At 35.8% G+C, this 18,450-nt stretch overlaps 1 long non-coding RNA gene across 1 annotated transcript; it reads left to right on the top strand.

The window, feature by feature from the left end:
• Positions 1-550: 550 nt before the first annotated feature.
• LOC128549554 (uncharacterized) lies at positions 551-7,876 on the top strand. The gene is made up of 3 exons (XR_008367790.1): positions 551-702; positions 6,078-6,194; positions 7,743-7,876. It is a non-coding gene; the product is annotated as an uncharacterized LOC128549554 (long non-coding RNA).
• The last annotated feature ends 10,574 nt before the right edge of the window (positions 7,877-18,450 follow it).

Raw genomic sequence — 18,450 nt, 5'->3', positions numbered from 1 at the left:
GAGAACTTCGTGCTAAGGTGAGCTTATGAACTGAGGATTTTTTTATCTACATCTTTCGCTATTTTATTACGATTCAAGTTGAAAAAAACAAAACAAAAACAAAACTTTTCTTTAAAAAAAAAAGAGAAAAACAATACGCGAAATAAAAAAATGGCCACTGGATTGCAAAAAAAAAAAAAAGATCACAAGTCCCTTCTATGTCCATAAATTAGTGTTCCGATAAGAGATCTATATTTATTGTATACGTAAAAGTCTTGACTAAAACGAAAGATTTCTTCCTAACTTTGTTAACCTATAAAACACGATCAGGTCAATTTATCATTATCTTTAAAGTATGACTGAATTACCATTTCACTGGCGGATTTAACTGTGGGGGGGGGGGGGGGGGGGGGGGGGGGGATCCTCTGCGGATGAATTTAAATAAATGTAAAAAAAAATGCAGCATTTTTTCGCTACCCAGATTTTATGTCATCAAAGACTCTGAAAATATTGGCGCTTCTTAATTTGATGATTTTTTTTGAGTTGCCAAAAATTCGGACTTTCTTTGATGAGTCGCACCCCTTGTTGCCAGAAATCGCTCAGTCCGCCCCTGTAACAACAGTGTTATATAAGCTTGAATCGCGACACCGCTTCATTCAGACTACAGACAACATTCAGAGATCATGAAGTTTGTAATTGCTGTCGTGTTGGTTGCTTTTCTGGGTATGTAAGATAAATTTATATATCTTATGAGTTGTCGCACTATAATGGTATATTTACCACAAAATAGTAACATTAGTGGCATTTATCGAATACTCAATACTTTTAGTAATCGAATAAATATGTATAGGCTATTACCTATGTATCGGGAAATTATGTACTCGTTCTTCAGCGGAAGAATACTGCGCTTCTAAAGTCGCACAATATTCTTCCGCTGAAGAACGAGTGCATATTTCCGATAAGAAATATTGCATATTTCCTTTTTATAACATACCTATTTACACATATAAATGTAATGTAAATATTATGAATTTATTCAACAACCCGAATAAGATTGACAATACTAAATAAAAGAATTAATGCAACGACACGCATTAAATGACGTCACGCACCCGATAGTAGTATAGGGGTCTCTTTAGGGCCAGGACTGCGCATGCGCGGCAGCCATCTTGGATCTATAACGTCACAGCAGGTGCGCAGCGGCCATTTTGAATTCTATTTTAAAAATGACATCATCTTTCTATTTTAAGAACGACCTCACACTGCTATTTAAATCTCCTTGAAGTATATAGAGCTGACTTATATACCTATCTAGGGCGTGATCGCGCACATTGAGGGTCAGGTGCTCAGCCCTAGACGGGGAGATAACTTTAAAACAAAATATTTCAATAAAATCAAATAAATATTAATTATATTTGAACATATAGATTTATCTATAACCTCAATGAATAAATACATTATATGGTAATCAAAAAACTTATTAATGATAATTTAAAGCATTATATTTAAACCATTCAGCTTTTTTAAGACAGCTACGTTAGAAAAAGCGTTAACTGAAAATTAAAGACTACATTTTGCTTACGATGTTTCCTCCTTGGTGTCCACTGACAAAATGACTCTAATCATAAGCGTAATAGTACTAAATGCGCATGCTCAGATCTATTTTTTACAATGACTTCATAAGCTTTATTTAGATAAGGTCATGAGTGCATCAAACGTGATCATGGTCAGAATGTCTAGCGTGTGTTGATTTAAGACCGGATAGACGGACAATAAAAAGTAAACATAACAAAGTTAATCCTCCCTTTAAAGTCGCCACAATGTCTGGCGTTTATTTATTTAAGAGCGAATGCGTTAACAATAGCGTATTCAACTGTCAAAGTTAATCCCTTTAAAGTCGCCACAATGTCTGGCTTATGTTGATTTATGGACGGATGCATTAACAAAGGCCTATTGATCTGTCCAAATTAATCCATGTATTGAGTACGGGAAGAGAGGTGACATCAGGTCTGGGTCGCATATAGACCGAAGTGCCTCTTTCATACCATCAATGATATGATGTTAAAGAACATTTTTCTTAAACAATTGCCAACATTTTTAATGACCATCCAGAGTTTTAGAACCAGTAAAGGGCTTTTTTAAGAAGGTTGTAAAATCATCAAAATAAGTCGTTTTAGGGTCCATTTTTACATTTTGGGTATCTGACATTTTTGAAAAGCCTAAAGGGTGTACTTTACCATAAACTAGGTGCCAACCGAAAATGAAGTCATTAAAATTTCAAAGTCATCGTACAGGCTCGGGACCGGTACCGTTAGAAAGATCTTTTCGAGTAGGTTCAGAAAATATGTACAGTTACGGGTCTATCTCTATCCGTTTTCCAGATATTGAGGTTTAAGCCAGAATCATTCATCCAGAAACACCCGGCTTCATGCCTTTATTGTTAAAGATAACCTAGGAATGTTGGGTATCTAACCGAAGGTCTCGACTAGTACTATAAGTTGGTACACTCAAACCGGAAGTGTGATCAATCACGCGTAAAATTCATATTTTCTGCGCGTTCCTAGACTCGAACCTGGTCAAGTACCATTGGAAAGGTCTTTACAAGAGGATTCCACACACACACACACACACACACACACACACACACACATACATGCACGCACGCACACACGTACGCGCCATTAAACAATATATGTAACATCATCAAAATATTCAAAATAATCAAAATCATTCGGGCCTATTACCCCAGTACACAGATTGTGTCTGCAACTTCATTAACAGGTATCACAATAATATCTTCCTTTGTAACTTTACATTTGCCATCTATAGTTATTACAACAACATCATAGTCTCCGAAATTGAACATGCCAGTTCCACTACGGTGTAGATACTCCAACACATCACACAATATTTCATATATATAATTTGGAACATTTTTCCAGAATTTTGAATTAACAGAGTATACACTTCAATATAATCGTACAAGTCTATGCATGAAATTCAACCTTCAGCGGATATTAAGTATTAATATTTTTTGACTTGAGATCGGCTTAAGATAATGTATGAAAGAGAACTGGCCAATGTTGACACTAATACTTTGAAAACTGTAAAAGCGGATTAAATTTCGGTCAATTTTATGACTTTTAGGAGAAACTTATAAAAACGAGTATTTTGTGTTATAAAACTTTTATAGTCCTTTAGGATACTGTCTTAAGTACAGATAGGTTCTAGAAAGCCTATTTCGACCATTCTAGGAAATCGTCAAGAGTTTCAATGAACAGAAATACAGTTAACATTGAACAATCAGTTTTCCCCATTTCGTGACACATTTTCTATTCATCAATTCTGAGATGTTAATTTCATGTGATAGAATTCATAAAAATCTTTCATTTACATCCCCCATTCTCGATTCGATTTTCAACCGTTTACGCGTTATGACGTAACAGCGATTTTTAAACCTTTCTTAAACTTTGCAGTAAACTCTTGAAACAGAGAGCATTGGAAAGATCTCGTTCAGAAAATGTATAGATATTTACCTCTATCTAGATCCGTTCTCAAGATATTGGCGTTTAAAGATTGAAGTGACGTCACCTTTTGAGCGGTAAATTCAAATTTCGCAACCAAAATTTTCGTCGTTCTTAAAATAGAAAGATGATGTCATTTTTAAAATAGAATTCAAAATGGCCGCTGCGCACCTGCTGTGACGTTATAGATCCAAGATGGCTGCCGCGCATGCGCAGTCCTGGCCCTAAAGAGACCCCTATACTACTCCCGATATTAAATTACGGAAAAATATTGACGTTTCCGAGACCATTGTAACTTTACGGGGAATAGAAACGAGTATGTTATAAACCAAAATATTCACCCTTTTAAAAAATGAAACGAAAATGTTATATATATTTTTTAATTAAAAAACTAGCCCGCCCGCTTAGCTCAGTAGGTAGAGCGTCGGTCTACGGATCGCGGGGTCGTGAGTTCGTTCCTCGGGCGGGGCGTATGTTCTCCGTGACTATTTGATAAACGACATTGTGTCTGAAATCATTAGTCCTCCACCTCTGATTCATGTGGGGAAGTTGGCAGTTACTTGCGGAGAACAGGTTTGTACTGGTACAGAATCCAGGAACACTGGTTAGGTTAACTGCCCGCCGTTACATGACTGAAATACTGTTGAAAAACGGCGTTAAACCCAAAACAAACAAACAAATAATTAAAAAACTACATCTTGGAACCTTGGAACAGTTCAAGTTAAAAACCACATTGAATCAACACCTCTCAACCGATGAACCGCGTCTATGATGAAATGTCTTTTAAATAAAAAGGGCTCTCATCTTTTCAAACTGTGGGGTGTTTTCAATTAAAATAACATTGACTCAGCGCGACGTTTGTGCCTAATGCTCATAATATATGGTTCACGTTTACATATCCTTGACCAGAGACTTTTTTTTCGATCACTTGGCTTGCTGCATGACTAAATCTAAATTTGGCATGCACATTACACTTAAGTCTTCCATATTTTTAAACAAATATCAATCTTAAAATTATAAGAGTTTCTAACGTCAGTTTTAACTCAAGTTAATATTTCTTATTAATGAAGAAAAAGACTAGATATCATTCTTTTGGAATTTTGAAACGATTTCAGACCTTAAGACACGTCAAAAGGGACCATCGGGTTGTATTTTTGAAATTCATTTATTTACACATTTTTAAATTTTATTATTCATTTTAGCGTAGACAATTGTTAATGTCTTCTTTATATTAACCTTTAGTCTGCCATTGCGACCAGTGCATACCAAGATTAGCCTGCATGTCGGTGCAGTCTGATCATGGTCTGCCCTGTTCGCTATTCAGTCAGTAATTTTTCAATAAACACCCCTGCGAATAATAAATGGTATTGCCCATATTGAATAATGGACCAGTTCATTTTAGAAATTTAGCAAGGAATAAGCTTCATTAGCTTCATTTGTCAGCCGTTATAAGAGTTAGAAAGCCTAAACTAACTTTTCCGATTATTTACTTGGTTCCAGATTTTAATTACATGAGCCGTGCCATGAGAAAACCAACATAGTGGGTTTGCGACCAGCATGGATCCAGACCAGCCTGCGCATCCGCGCAGTCTGGTCAGGATCCATGCTGTTCGCTTTTAAAGCCTATTGGAATCGGAGAAACTGTTAGCGGACAGCATGGATCCTGACCAGACTGCGCGGATGCGCAGACTGGTCTGGACCCATGCTGGTCGCAAAGCCACTATTTTGGTTTTCTCATCACGCGGCTCACGTTCATTTAACTTAGCTATCGGAATAGGGTTTTACAAGAAAAAAGCAAGTGGTTATAAACCAGCATGTAGTAGAAATAGCTGCAGTTATCAAGTAGTGTATTTCAGATATTCCATGTCAAAAGAGAACCCACGTGCTTTGTTTTTTATCCAAAAACAAGTGTTGCAAAGCCAACATGTATTAGGAATAGCTGTACACTGCAGTTATCAAGAAGTGTATTTCAGATATTCCATATCAAAAGATAACCTAAGTGCTTTGTTTCATCTATTTGACTTCTTGCATACAAATAAGCGAAACTCCTTACCTGTACGAGAATGACTCACAGGACGACATTAGTAGAATATTTTATCATATGTCATGATAACGTAATATCAGGTTCCTTATGACCTTACAAGTATTTTACCTTTACCTTACTAAGTTTCTATAATGGACTGGTCCATCATTCAGTTTGGGCAATACCATTTTATTATTTGAAGGTGTGTTTACTGAAAATTTACTGGCATAATAGCGAACAGTGCAGATGATGATCAGACTGCACGGATGTGCAGGCTGATCTTGGTCTGCACTAGTCGCAAAGGAAGAATCACTTGCCGCCAGCAAGCTAAAGGTTAAGATAAATAATCAGCTTTTTGTCAGGAAAACAACTTTTTTTATGTATTGTATGGATTGACCATGATAGAATTTTCACACCTTCTTCGCCCTTTCCCCCATCATTCTAAACAGAACTGGTATAAACGGCAAGAGTATGTTAAATGTAAATAAAAAAATGGTGAGCTAAAACTTTGTATGTACATACACATTCATGCCTTCATGATTTCATTTCAGCGTTGGTGAGTGGAGAAAGTTGCAGGCATACCTCTGACTGTACAACTACCACATGTACTGGTTCAACTCTTGTGTGCCAGCCACTTACGCACCAATGCGTATGTGCCACTTCAAATGGTAAATACTATTAACATTTAAGTAATCAGTGTTAAAGCAGCAAAATAACTGCACTGGGGCACACCATAACAACTGAATCTTTGCTGTTTTACAATGAAAATGGCATAAGAGCTATATAAGTTAAAGAGAGAGCATTTAGATGTCCTGTCAATGTATTTTATAAGTTCTTGGTATTTTGTTGCAACCATGTGTAGGAGTTAGCACAGAGTATAGTTGCACCATTGTGCCTCTTTAGATTTTCGATGTAAGTTGCACACTAAGAACATTTTTCTGAGAGAGATAACATCACGAGGAGAAAAAGTTGATAATTTATATGAATTAATTATACAGACCCAAATTTCATGATAAAAAGCATACGTAATTTTTTTTTTATTTATTTATTTATTTTTAATTTAAATGCGTCTTCAATGTTGACTGTTTCATCTATATCAGAATTGTATATGACAATTTCATAGATCAAAACACAACAATTCTGAATTTTTGCAGAAAACGAAGTATAGAAATAAAACTGTACTTAAGCAAATACTTAAGTTCGTAATAGCGTGCTTAAATAGAAATATAATTTTCACCAGACTGAAATAAATACTGCAGACATATACTACTAACCATAGTATAATTTAACTATAAATACATTGTTATAGAAAAATATCAACATTAAATAACAACAACTTAAGCAATAGCACGATTTTAAAATAACAGACTTAACAAAGTAATAACTTAAGGTTTTTTTTCCGTGAAATTCGGGCAAAAGGTGATTCAGTATTATATTATTTATCACCTTTTTACCGTATTGATGTCAGTCCAAAATGTTTGGACTGTATTTGAAATTTTAGAGTTTCATACGATCGGGTACATATAAATTGAAATTTTTATTTAAAGGTACTAACCCACACATTTTAGCGTTTATCCGGCCCTGTTGTAAAATTTTAGTATTAAATGGAACATTCCTGCACCCGGTATATGGATTTCCCAAGCCGCTTTTAGTTGACTGACGTTTTATAACATTGCATGCTATCTATGAAGCATATACAATGTATTAGGCATAATCAGTTTATACTAAAATAACATATTTCTGTAGCTGTAGTTAATATACACTCAGTTCCAAAAGAAAGTGTGCACTTAGTATTCTGTTATTTTTTCTCGGTTATTTTCATGAAAACTTATAATGTTTGGTACCAAAATTTAAAGCAGTTCGTAAACAAATTGGTGTGCATTTTGGATTTTGACTTATACCTGAGAGTTAGTGTATGAAAAAATGAAACAAAAACGTCGGGGAATTTTTTGAAATATTTAAACTTAAAAAGTGCACAATTTCTTTTGGAACTGAGTATATGTATGATGTGTATGGTGAAAAGCTTGCGTGTATGAGTGTATGACATTTCTATCTACATCGAACTGTACATTTATTTCGAGATACCAAAATTTTTATGAAAAGACAACTCTGAAATAGTTCAAATACTGGGAGTGTAGTTAGTTTGGACCTGATGCTCTTTATGATTTCATTTTAAATCAAAAGTTATCTTTTATTCATGGCTGTATCTTTTTCAGGTCAATCATGCGACGATGGTGGACACCATTTGTGTCAATGTAATAACGGACACACTGGTTTCTGCTGGAGTAACAGTTGCCACTGCCGACACTAAACTTTATGTTCTGAAAAAAATAAAGAAATGAATCCATTAGTTCGAATTTGTGTTTTAGTTTATAATGCTGTCAGTAATTTAAACATTAGTTCAATGATATTTAGGTTTTAGAGTACTTCAGTAAGAACGTAAGCATATCCGTTTAGTCCAAATCCGTGACTCTGGTTATCTCCCCTGACGGTCCGTCCACAGACTGAAATGAAATGAAAGTGATAATTACGTCACGAGTTGGACTAAACACCGTTGTGCTCTAAAAATCATGCAGCTGACATATCACCCGTTAACATTTACCTACTGACTGTTCTTGCCATTGGTATAAGAGCGATTTTACAGATGCCAGCTGCCAAAGTTATCCATATTTTTCCAGAGAATATTTTGACAACCACAAATCACACATTGTTTCCATTTGCAATAGGTTACTACAGCGCAATATTATCAAAATCAAATTAGCATTGTAATAATTCGAAAAGATTAGTAGTCGTTTGATTCATGGTTCAGATAAAAACAAAAACAAGATATGTATTAAAGGGCAATTGTAATTGTTCGATATGACATGTATTTGGTTCCCGGCGCTTGCTTGTTTTAGGACTCATGTTCTCCTTATCCACGAATTTCTTATCTTGCGGATAAAAAGTTCTTTTAAAACTATGTCCATTTCTCGTGCATGGAAGCCATAGACTTAGGAACGAACACTGTATTTCTAAGCGGCATTCGTAAGTTGTAGACAGTCCAATCGCATCCTTTATTCTCCATAAAAATAGCTCAACACTGTAGTGTTCCTGCTCTAGACTACTGTTCCGTAGCTATGTGTATGTAAGATAAATTGCATACTAAGTTACAGAACTAGTCTTTCTTTTAAAAAGAAATATGATATGGAAAAGAAAAAAAAACTTAACAAACAAATATATGCACTTAAAATCAGTTTCGACGAAAACAAGAATTTGATAAACAAATTTACAGCCCAAAACATACCAGCCCGATGATATCAAACATGGATCCAGTTTGGTATGGCCTTAGTGTTACTTTTTCAAACATAATACTGTGTCGAAAGAATCTCGTGAGTGCCCTTTATCTCGGACATTTAGTGTGCAAGTCTTTGTTGACATAAGTCCTGATTCTGACTGGATAACTTCTGAGTTTTACAAAACATTATGGCAAGACATAAAACAATATTTAATGGAAGCGCCAAGTTATTATGGAAACTTATGAAAACCTAACTCAGTTTCAACACAAAGGAGGGATTTCACTTCCGTCACATTAATCTAAAGAATTAATATCCCTAAATAATTGGAGACTATAGCGGTTTGTCCCTGCAGCACATCAACACGACAGCAAAATGGCACGATAAAAATAGAGCAATGCCATGACAAATTCTTCTGTCGTGTTGGCGCTCTCTTTTGTTGTGTTGCGCTTACTGGCGCGCTCCACAACATCACAAGCAGATTTTTGTGTTGTCGTTCTGTCGTGCCGGCGAGGACGCCACGCAACGACAAATAGCATTCTGTCGTGTTGTCCTCCGATCATGTTAGCGGAGCACCAAATGATAATACTAGGACAATACAAATGATTTTGCGGTTGTTTTGGCTTCCGGTTGACTTTACATAATTATGCAGTTCCCAGAAATGGAATTAAAACAGCAGTAAAAATAGTATTTGAGCAATCATGACTGGAACCAATGCAAAGATAACGATATCAACATATATGCAAAGAATGTAAAATCTACTATCGTATCTTTTGCAAAAGATAACGTCCCAACAAACGTTGTTAAAGTTCGCTCTCTTGATGTTCCATGGATGACCAGCGATACTAGAAAATATATCCATAAAAGTAAAAGGGCCTACCGAAAAGCGAAATCATCTCAGTCTATTTAACACTGGCAGAAGTTTAGAAAACTTAGAAATGATACCGTTCTATTAATTCGTGTGGCAAAATCTCAACATTTTTCAAGATTGTCAGATAGTCTTAAAAATGGTTCTCTGTCATCAAAAGACTGGTGGAAAACTCTCAAGTCTTTTATTTCTAAACATGAAAATAACTCTGTCCCGCCATTAAAACACCCCCATTACCAATCAAATCTCATTCTCTGACTTTGAAAAAGCAAATATACTCAACGACTATTTACAGGAACAAACTCTTATCGATGACGGCAATAGGCAATTTAAGCACCTGACCTTGGTTTACCGTCTTCTACACCATTTCTTAGCGAAATCATTCTGACCCCAAGTGAAGCGGAAGATATCCTCAAGTCTCTAGATGATGATAAGGCCACTGGCCCCGATGGTATAAGTAATAGAATCCTTTTAGAAACTTCTCGTGAACTATCAGTACCTCTCTGTGACCTTTTTAACGAATCCCTACAAAGTTGTAAAGTACCACGTATTTGGAAAGAAGCTAATGTTTGTGCGATATTTAAAAGGGTGATACTTCACTTCCAAATAACTATCGTCCTATCTCTGTTCTAAATGCACTTGAAAAGGTTTTGAACGACCGATCTTTACATACATCTTCAACCACCTGAGAGACATTGACTTTTTGACCCCAGTCCAATCTGGCTTTATTCCAGGAGATTCAACAGTGAATCAACTTACATACATATATGATATCATGTGCAAATCACTGGAAGAGGGCCTCGAAGTTCGAGCAGTCTTTTTTGTCAGTAAGGCCTTTGACAAAATCTGGCATAAAGGCATATTAGCAAAACTCAAGTTTGCGGGCATATCAGGTTCCCCTCTAGCTTGGATCTCTGACTACCTTTGTGACCGACGTCAACGTGTTGTTCTTCTTGGCACTAAGTCATCTTAAACTACAATAAAAGCAGGAGTCCCTCAGGGCTCGATTCTCGGGCCTCTGCTATTTCTTGTTTTTATAAATGACATAGTCATGGACATTCAGTCTTCCATCAACCTATTTGTCGGTGACACTAGTTTTTACGTTATTGTTGAACAGCCCCATGAGGCATTTGAACTCTTTCAGAGTGATATTCTTAAAATTTCTGCCTGGGCCGACAGATGGCTTGTTACATTTAATCCTTCCAAATCGGAATCACTCCTTGTCTCCAGAAAACGAGATACATTTCCTCATCCTGTACTCTCTATGTTTGGGCAACTAATACCCGAAGTAACTGAACACAAACATCTTGGTGTCTTTCTTTCCAGCGATTGCAGCTGGCACTCACATATTGGCTATACTTTAGACAAAGCATGGAAAAGAGTCAACGTCATGCGAAAAATCAAGTTTCCCGTCGATCGGAGATCTCTGGAAACTATCTACACTTCCTTCGTCCGGCCTATTCTCGAATACGCCAATGTTGTTTGGAGTAATTGTACAAATTATGAAGTAGATCAGCTTGACAAAATCCAAAACGAATGTGCTCGTATAGCTACTGGTGCAACAAAACTAGTTTCCCTCGAAAAACTCCATGAAGAATCTCCATGGGAAAGTCTGTCAGAGCGCAGATACAAGCATAGACTCATTTTTTTTCTTTAAAATGTACACAAATAAGAAACCTGAATATCTCTCAACTCTAATACCACATCCAGCTGAATATCGCTATGATTTAAGAAATCCCAACAATGTACGTGGTATACCGTCCAGGACCTCTTTATACTTTAATTCTTTTCTGCCTTCAGTGATATGTGAATGGAACCTCTTACCAGATAGTGTTCGTAATTTAACAACAGTATCTTCTTTCAAAGATTACTTGAATAAAGATATTCGCCGTATACCAAAATACTATTATGTCGGAATAAGGAAGCTCCAAGTGCTTCACACAAGATTGCGGACTAAATGCAGTGCACTCAATCATCATCTGTTTCTTAGAAATATAACACCCATGTCTCTTTGTCAATGCGGCCAAATGGAGACGAATGTCCATTATCTATTAGAATGTACCTTATATACCGACCTTATATACAGACTGTCTCCAAAAACTTTTCAATAACCTTCAGAACTGCGATATCGATGAAAACTTTCTTCTTTATGGAAAATTCTTTACCGGACGAGGATAATGTCAGTATTTTCACAAATGTACACTGTTACGTACATAGCTGAAAGTAAGAGATTCCTATAACTATTTCTGAACCTCAACTAGACACTATTTTACCCCCTTGTTATATTTCATGTTCTCTAACTCTAGATCATTTAATGAACTATTTCTAACTTCTCTACTCTCATTAGCGCTCATATTGTTGTTACAGAAACATTATTTTTTTAATATACTAGACTACATTCCCATAGATATTATATTCAAAGCTTCACTGTGCTTTACCGAAACAATTATTCACCTGTCCACTTTAGGAGAAGAACTTTGTAAGACTTGTCTTTCGTTCTAATCCTTTCCATCTACTGTACATGTAATGTTTGTATTTCAATATAATTTTGTATATTTTTGGGAATAGAATGTTTAAACCAAAAATAGTATTTATTTAACAACGCGCTTTGCTATTAACCCAAGGCTTATATTTCTGCTGGCCATGATAATAATGCCTAAATATTGCATACGTGTATTTTAACTGCGCATGTCAACCGGATGACGAACTTTGTCGTATCCTCATGTTGTCGCTTGGCGTCCCTTTCAAGAATACAATGAAATGTTGCAAGAACACTACAGGAAATAATGTCGTTGTTTCGTCTTTTTCTTTTTGTCGTTTTCACTATTTAATCAATTTAGTTTTCACTGATTAATCAATTTAGTAATAACTGAGATGCAACAAAAGTGCATTATTACTTTATCCTAAATTTCTTTGTAAGAAAAGGCATAATTCTTTACATACTGATGCCAGAGTTGTTGCCCTTGTGTCTGGTGATGTGGATGATGATGATGATGATGCGGAACAACTGTTTTAGCAAAACTCAGTGCATGTTTTGTGATTGATCCCTCTGCATTAAGTCGCTATACGCTTTCCTATTTGATGGTGCGATGACTAATTTTCACCTGTCTTAATAGTTAGGCTTTTGGTGCTCTGACTTCGGACAAATTATTGAGTACACTGATGTAATATGTTTTCTTTAATGTTAGAGCCTTTCTCAGTGTTTTTTTTTAATAACACTGCCGACTTGTTGAAAATAGGGCAAATGAGAGGTTGGCATGTTCCAAACGCGTTTAAAGGCAGCCAATCACATTTAAGAAACGGCTTTTGATGTTGTTTTTTTGTTGTTCTTTTATTTTTAGTATATTTTATATTTATTTTATGAACAAAATAGTTAGGTCCCCATAAGAAATGTATGTTTTATTAAGTTTATTTGATTTTGTAATTACTAGTTTTTAATGTTAAAATCTTCTAAAAGTGGACTATTTCTTTTGATTTTAATCTTTTAAGATTTACACATTCATTTGATAGAAACTGAAATTTTTCAACAATCTGAGTCAAAAGACACGTTTTAAAACAGTGTGTTACTTACGAAGTCATTTATTAGCTCGACTATTCGAAATATAACCCGAGCTATTCTACTCACCCTGACGTCGGCGTCGGCTTCGGCGTGACACTTTGGTTAAAGTTTCGCAAGCAAGTACGTATAGCTATCATTAGCTTTGAAACTTATTTCTTCTTTTTCTAGGTCAATTACCAACGTCACTAAGTCCCATAACTCTGACTTGTGCCTTGGCCAATTTATACCCCCTTTTGGACTTAGAAAATCCTGGTCAAAGTTTTGCATGCAAGTTACTATCTCCATAACTTATGCTGATAGAGATTTGAAACTTTACCTGTGTATTCGGGGATATACAACTAGGTGATAGCATCAAGTCCAATAACTCTGACTTGCGTTTTGCCAGATAATGCTCCCTTTTGGACTTTGAAAATCCTGATTAAAATTTTGCATGCAAGAACATATAGCTAATACTTAAAGGCTTATAGCTTTGAAACTTATTTTAGCTCACCTGAGTCAACGGCTCAAGGTGAGCTTTTGTGACCGCTTAATGTCCGTCGTCCGTCGTCCGCCGTCCGTCGTACGTCCGTCAACAATTTCAAAAAAAATCTTCTTCAAAATTAATGAGCAGATTTACACCTAACTTCATAGAAATTAACCTTGGATAACCCCCTTTCAAAATTTCCCAAAAAAATTAAAATCGATTCAGACCTGTGGTTGCCATGGCAACCGAAAATTAATTTTTTAAAAAAATCTTCTCAGAAACCGTTAGTCGTATTTTTCAAAAATATTTTGTAGAAATGATCTGTAGGTGGCCTTCAACCAAAACTGTTTAAGCCGTTCTATTTCGATGAAACACATGGCCGCCAGGGGGCGGGGTTTATTTTCCCTCAATGGCTTAACTGTAAATTTCAAAAATCTTCTTCTTCGAAACCGAAAGGCAGATTTACACCAAATTTCACAGAAACGATCCTTGGGTTCCTTCCTTTCAAAATTGCACAAAGAATTAAAATCCATTCAGAACTGTGGATGCCATGGCAACCGATAGGAAAAACTTTAAAATTAAAAATCTTCATCTCAGAAACTGTTAGCCGGTTTTCAAAAAATAGTTTGTAGAAATGATCTCTAGGTGATTTTCTATCAAAATTGCTTAAGTCATTTTATTTCGTTAAAAACCATGGCCGCCAGGGAACGAGGCTTATTTTCCGTAGATATTTTAACATTTAGTGTTATTTTCCTGCTTCTGGGACAATAATTCGAATAGTCGAGCCTTGGCTGTCTTACGGATAGCGCTTGTTAAAAGTCTTTTCCGGTTGCGCAACCAAGACAGGTAAAGAGAGGTAATAATAATTTTACAAACTTGCATTTCTAATGCATTTCGGCTAAATGTATATTTGTCAATGTAAATCTTTGACAAATATGATACATTATGTAATAGTTCATATATCATTCATGCAATAGTTCATATGTCATTCATAAGGCACATATTGTTTATTAGATTTATACATACGTATATGCTAGAATAATTATGTCTTGGTTAGGCAACCAGGATAGGAAAAATCAAATTTTAGATGTACCTCTAGTGAAAATCTAACATGTAGTAAGCACTGAGTAAACACAAATAACGCTTGTTGATCATTTATTAAACTTTCTGACAAATGCTTTACTTGATCAAACTCTGATTAACCACCTTGAAACCTTTGTATAGGTTGCTGGTCGCCCCAAGGCGATGCCCGTATTTTTAACATGCTTTTTTAAATGTTATATATATTGTATTGTAGTTAGTGGTGCTACTTGCCTTGTCCTCCCACCCCAGCCCTTCACCTCCACTTTTATAAATTACGACCACATACCTCTATTTTTCACTATGAGAGAGGTAAGTTACCTACCACATTCTGGCTGGAGCTTTCAACTGGTGGTTTTGCATCCGGCACTCCCTGCAGTATACTCCACTGTGTTCCGTCGTTTGCTCATTTTGTTTTATTTGTCTGTTTTTATTTTGTTTCGCTGGGACAGAAAGATATAATGAAATGGCACAAATCAGCCACCATACCGAAGAAGTGCGATAAGCAATTTATGACTGCGGTCATTAAAATTTGTGCCGTGGGAGAGTAACGACTGATGTGTAATTATAGCCTGAAAACGTGCTATGGCGTCATGTAAGGTCAAATTCCGCCCTCATTCATGTTCAGTTAATAACCTCGGCCTCAGATTGAAGAAGTTTCAGTCTTTTCAAAATGGCAATAGCGTGTCTAGTTTTCATGTTGACGGTGCGAAAAAGAGCCATAAATGCGTATGTGCGTGTGTGTTTTTGACCCTAAACCAATTTTGAACCGCAGCAAGATCATTTAATATGCCGAATACGTAGCCTTTTAAAACACGCGAAACTAATACTAGTATGCAACTCTTAGAAAAACGGCTTCATAAAGGCTTTCATCTTCGAGAAATAATATTTGAAAGATCAACAACCACAGGATAATTTAGTTAGGTCCATATGTTTCGGAGAAGAAAGTTCGAACCACAAAATCATAGTCTGATACAAAGAAAAAATTGTTTAACATGAAAATTAAACAGCATATAAAACAGTAATATTATTCTACAAAACCATTGTCAATTTACTCATATATATTTTGAATTTCGGAAAGTGACTGCATGAAGGGGCCACACTTCTGGACAATTCAACGCCTTTAAAAACTCACCATTTTTAAAAAGCTGTTACCTGTCTTAGTTTTGATGCATTGGCAACAATGAACGAGAATATAAACTTTACATAACAAGGTTAAACACCGATTATGACAATTATTTACTTTTATTTCTTTACAAATGTCATTCCTCTTTAAAGGGATACAACTCTTTTAGCTAAGAATATTTTAAGTATCCAGTTCCACTGGACAGAACGGTAAAAATGTATTGGACAGATAGGTTGTTTGTAAAGATGTTGTTTGTTTACTGAAAATTTCTGTGGTTTTGTGATATACTGCTAAACCTTAACAATAACTTTTCTGTTTCGGCGCTATGCATTCTTCAAACGGAAGTTACGTAACATGGAAAAACGTGACGTTTAATGGCAGTTTGTTCCATTTGATCAAGTCTTTAGACATAATATTGCATAGTCAACAAAATATTGAAGCCAGATTTTTTCAGTCTGCGGTCAAGAAATGTACAAAAAATTGATTTTATTTGTTTGTGATTATGTGTCGATCGTTTGTGGTAAATGATAAGTAAACATATTATAGACATAGTTTTAATCAAAACTGACCCCGACCTAGTGCTATATGCTATTTTTACGAAAGAAAGCATCAGATTTCGAAGCAGTTCACTGAAAGACATCCTAATTCAGATTTATAGAGGCCTAACTATAGTAAAGGAACCAGCGTGGGAGCCATCTGGTCTATTCGCGTAATGGCGGATATGTTTTTCAACATAATTTTTCACACTTGGCATGGCAACAGAGGTCTAAATTGAAACTAATTTCTGTTTAAATGTCATTGTTGATGAAAATTTGGTAGGAAAAATGGGAGAGGAGGTTGTATTTGGTTTAGTAAGAGTAGTACTCCCAGTTTTTGATGTAATTTTTCAGTAAGCAAATGTGACAAGAGAAATCTCTCTTAGAAGATACATGACCCCTACTTTTCTTTTCATTTTATATAAGGGTAGGGAGAGTAAATATGGATGGAAAAAGAGATTGCTTAGGTTACCCTCCCCTTTATTTTGCAAATGGCGTCAAATGGGGTAGAGCATACAACTCTGAATAGGAAAAAGAGAGGTAATTTATAGAAATTTTATCTTCTATATATCAATCTAAATGAAAACTACGTTTGGAGAAGGAGTGCAAATGTGTCCGTTTCTCTCCTTCAATTAGTCGAGCTTTTCGCCATTTGTCCAAACACTACTGTATCGTCCGGCGGGGAAAGGAGATTTTTCCCAACTTTTGAGCATATGTCACTAAAGACAGTGCTTATATGGATGAGTAATAATCGAAATAGTTCATATTTAAAGGGCTGCTTTCTAAAACAAAGTATATGGGGTTTTTTTATAGAATTTTCGGGTTTGTTTAAAAATAAGAGACAAAGAACCTAGCGCAACGCAGTTATAGGAGACTTGATACGTAACGCATTTAAGTATGATAAAAGGTTGCGCCGTTATCCTAATACAAAAGACGGTCATATCTTTTACTATTCACATATAATGACTTGTGAACGTATTCTATAGTATCATTACTTTACTTTACTCCTCCTAATCATTGCTTTGCAAATCCATTATTTGTGGCGAATGAAAAAATATTTGTTCCTTTAAACTATGCTCAAAAATATATATAAGTTGTGATAGTTTACCGCCTTTCTAACTTTGTTGCATCAAGGTCAGGTGGTTTGATATAGCTTCATCATATGTCTATGACCATTTTGTGTCGATTCGCCGTAAAACCCAACTCACCCACTCATCATATGTCTACTTTCAAGTCCGAAACATTGCATATCGGTGAGAATGGGTCATATTAGAAGTTGTGGCTATATTGCCGCATAACTTTATTCAACTGCATACTAGATTCTAATGTTTCTTTTTTACTTTCACGACTATCGTTGCTATGTCGAAAAAGGTAATTTAAATCGTTACAAACCACAGCTTCTAGCGCTTAAACTACGTAAAGAGAACCTATTCAAGACAAGTGTCATAATCGGCAAATAAAACCTATATCATGACTACCCAGTGAAGATTTAAAAAAGGGTAATATAAAACTATGTTGTAGGAAAAACTTACGTTATTAGTCGATCTACTTTGTACGAAATGTTGAATTCAGCTGTTCGCATTACTTTTCCTTATGATGAGCAATGAACAGGTTTAGACCAAGGTAAATACAGACATCTGAACTAAGATAAAAGCGCCCACTTTATGGAAAATACTCATTCTTTCTTCTATTTTCTTTCTTGTTGAGGAGAGGGTATTTTATGACTTCAGGTGCCCCTCCGAGCATTACTTTAAGAAAACGACGGTTATCTCGGTTAGAACCACCGACCTTTCACGTGACAGCTGGATGGCTGCCTCACACGAAATAATTTTACACCCCATGTGATGTTTCGAACCGACAAGGGTGAAGAGGCAAGCAATTCAAAGTGAGCAACCTTAACCACTCCGCCCGAGTGGTCTCTGTCCAAATTCTATTTACATTGCATTGTTTAAGAAAATGTGTTCAAGTGTTAATTTAGCCTGTCCGCTTAGATCAACAGGGGAAGAATCAGTCTACGGAT

The sequence above is a fragment of the Mercenaria mercenaria genome, chromosome 16 (assembly GCF_021730395.1).
Source record: "Mercenaria mercenaria strain notata chromosome 16, MADL_Memer_1, whole genome shotgun sequence".
NCBI classification, from domain to species: Eukaryota; Metazoa; Mollusca; class Bivalvia; order Venerida; family Veneridae; genus Mercenaria; species Mercenaria mercenaria.
Note: the sequence above shows the minus strand (reverse complement) of the source record. Positions and strands in the feature narration are given on the sequence as shown.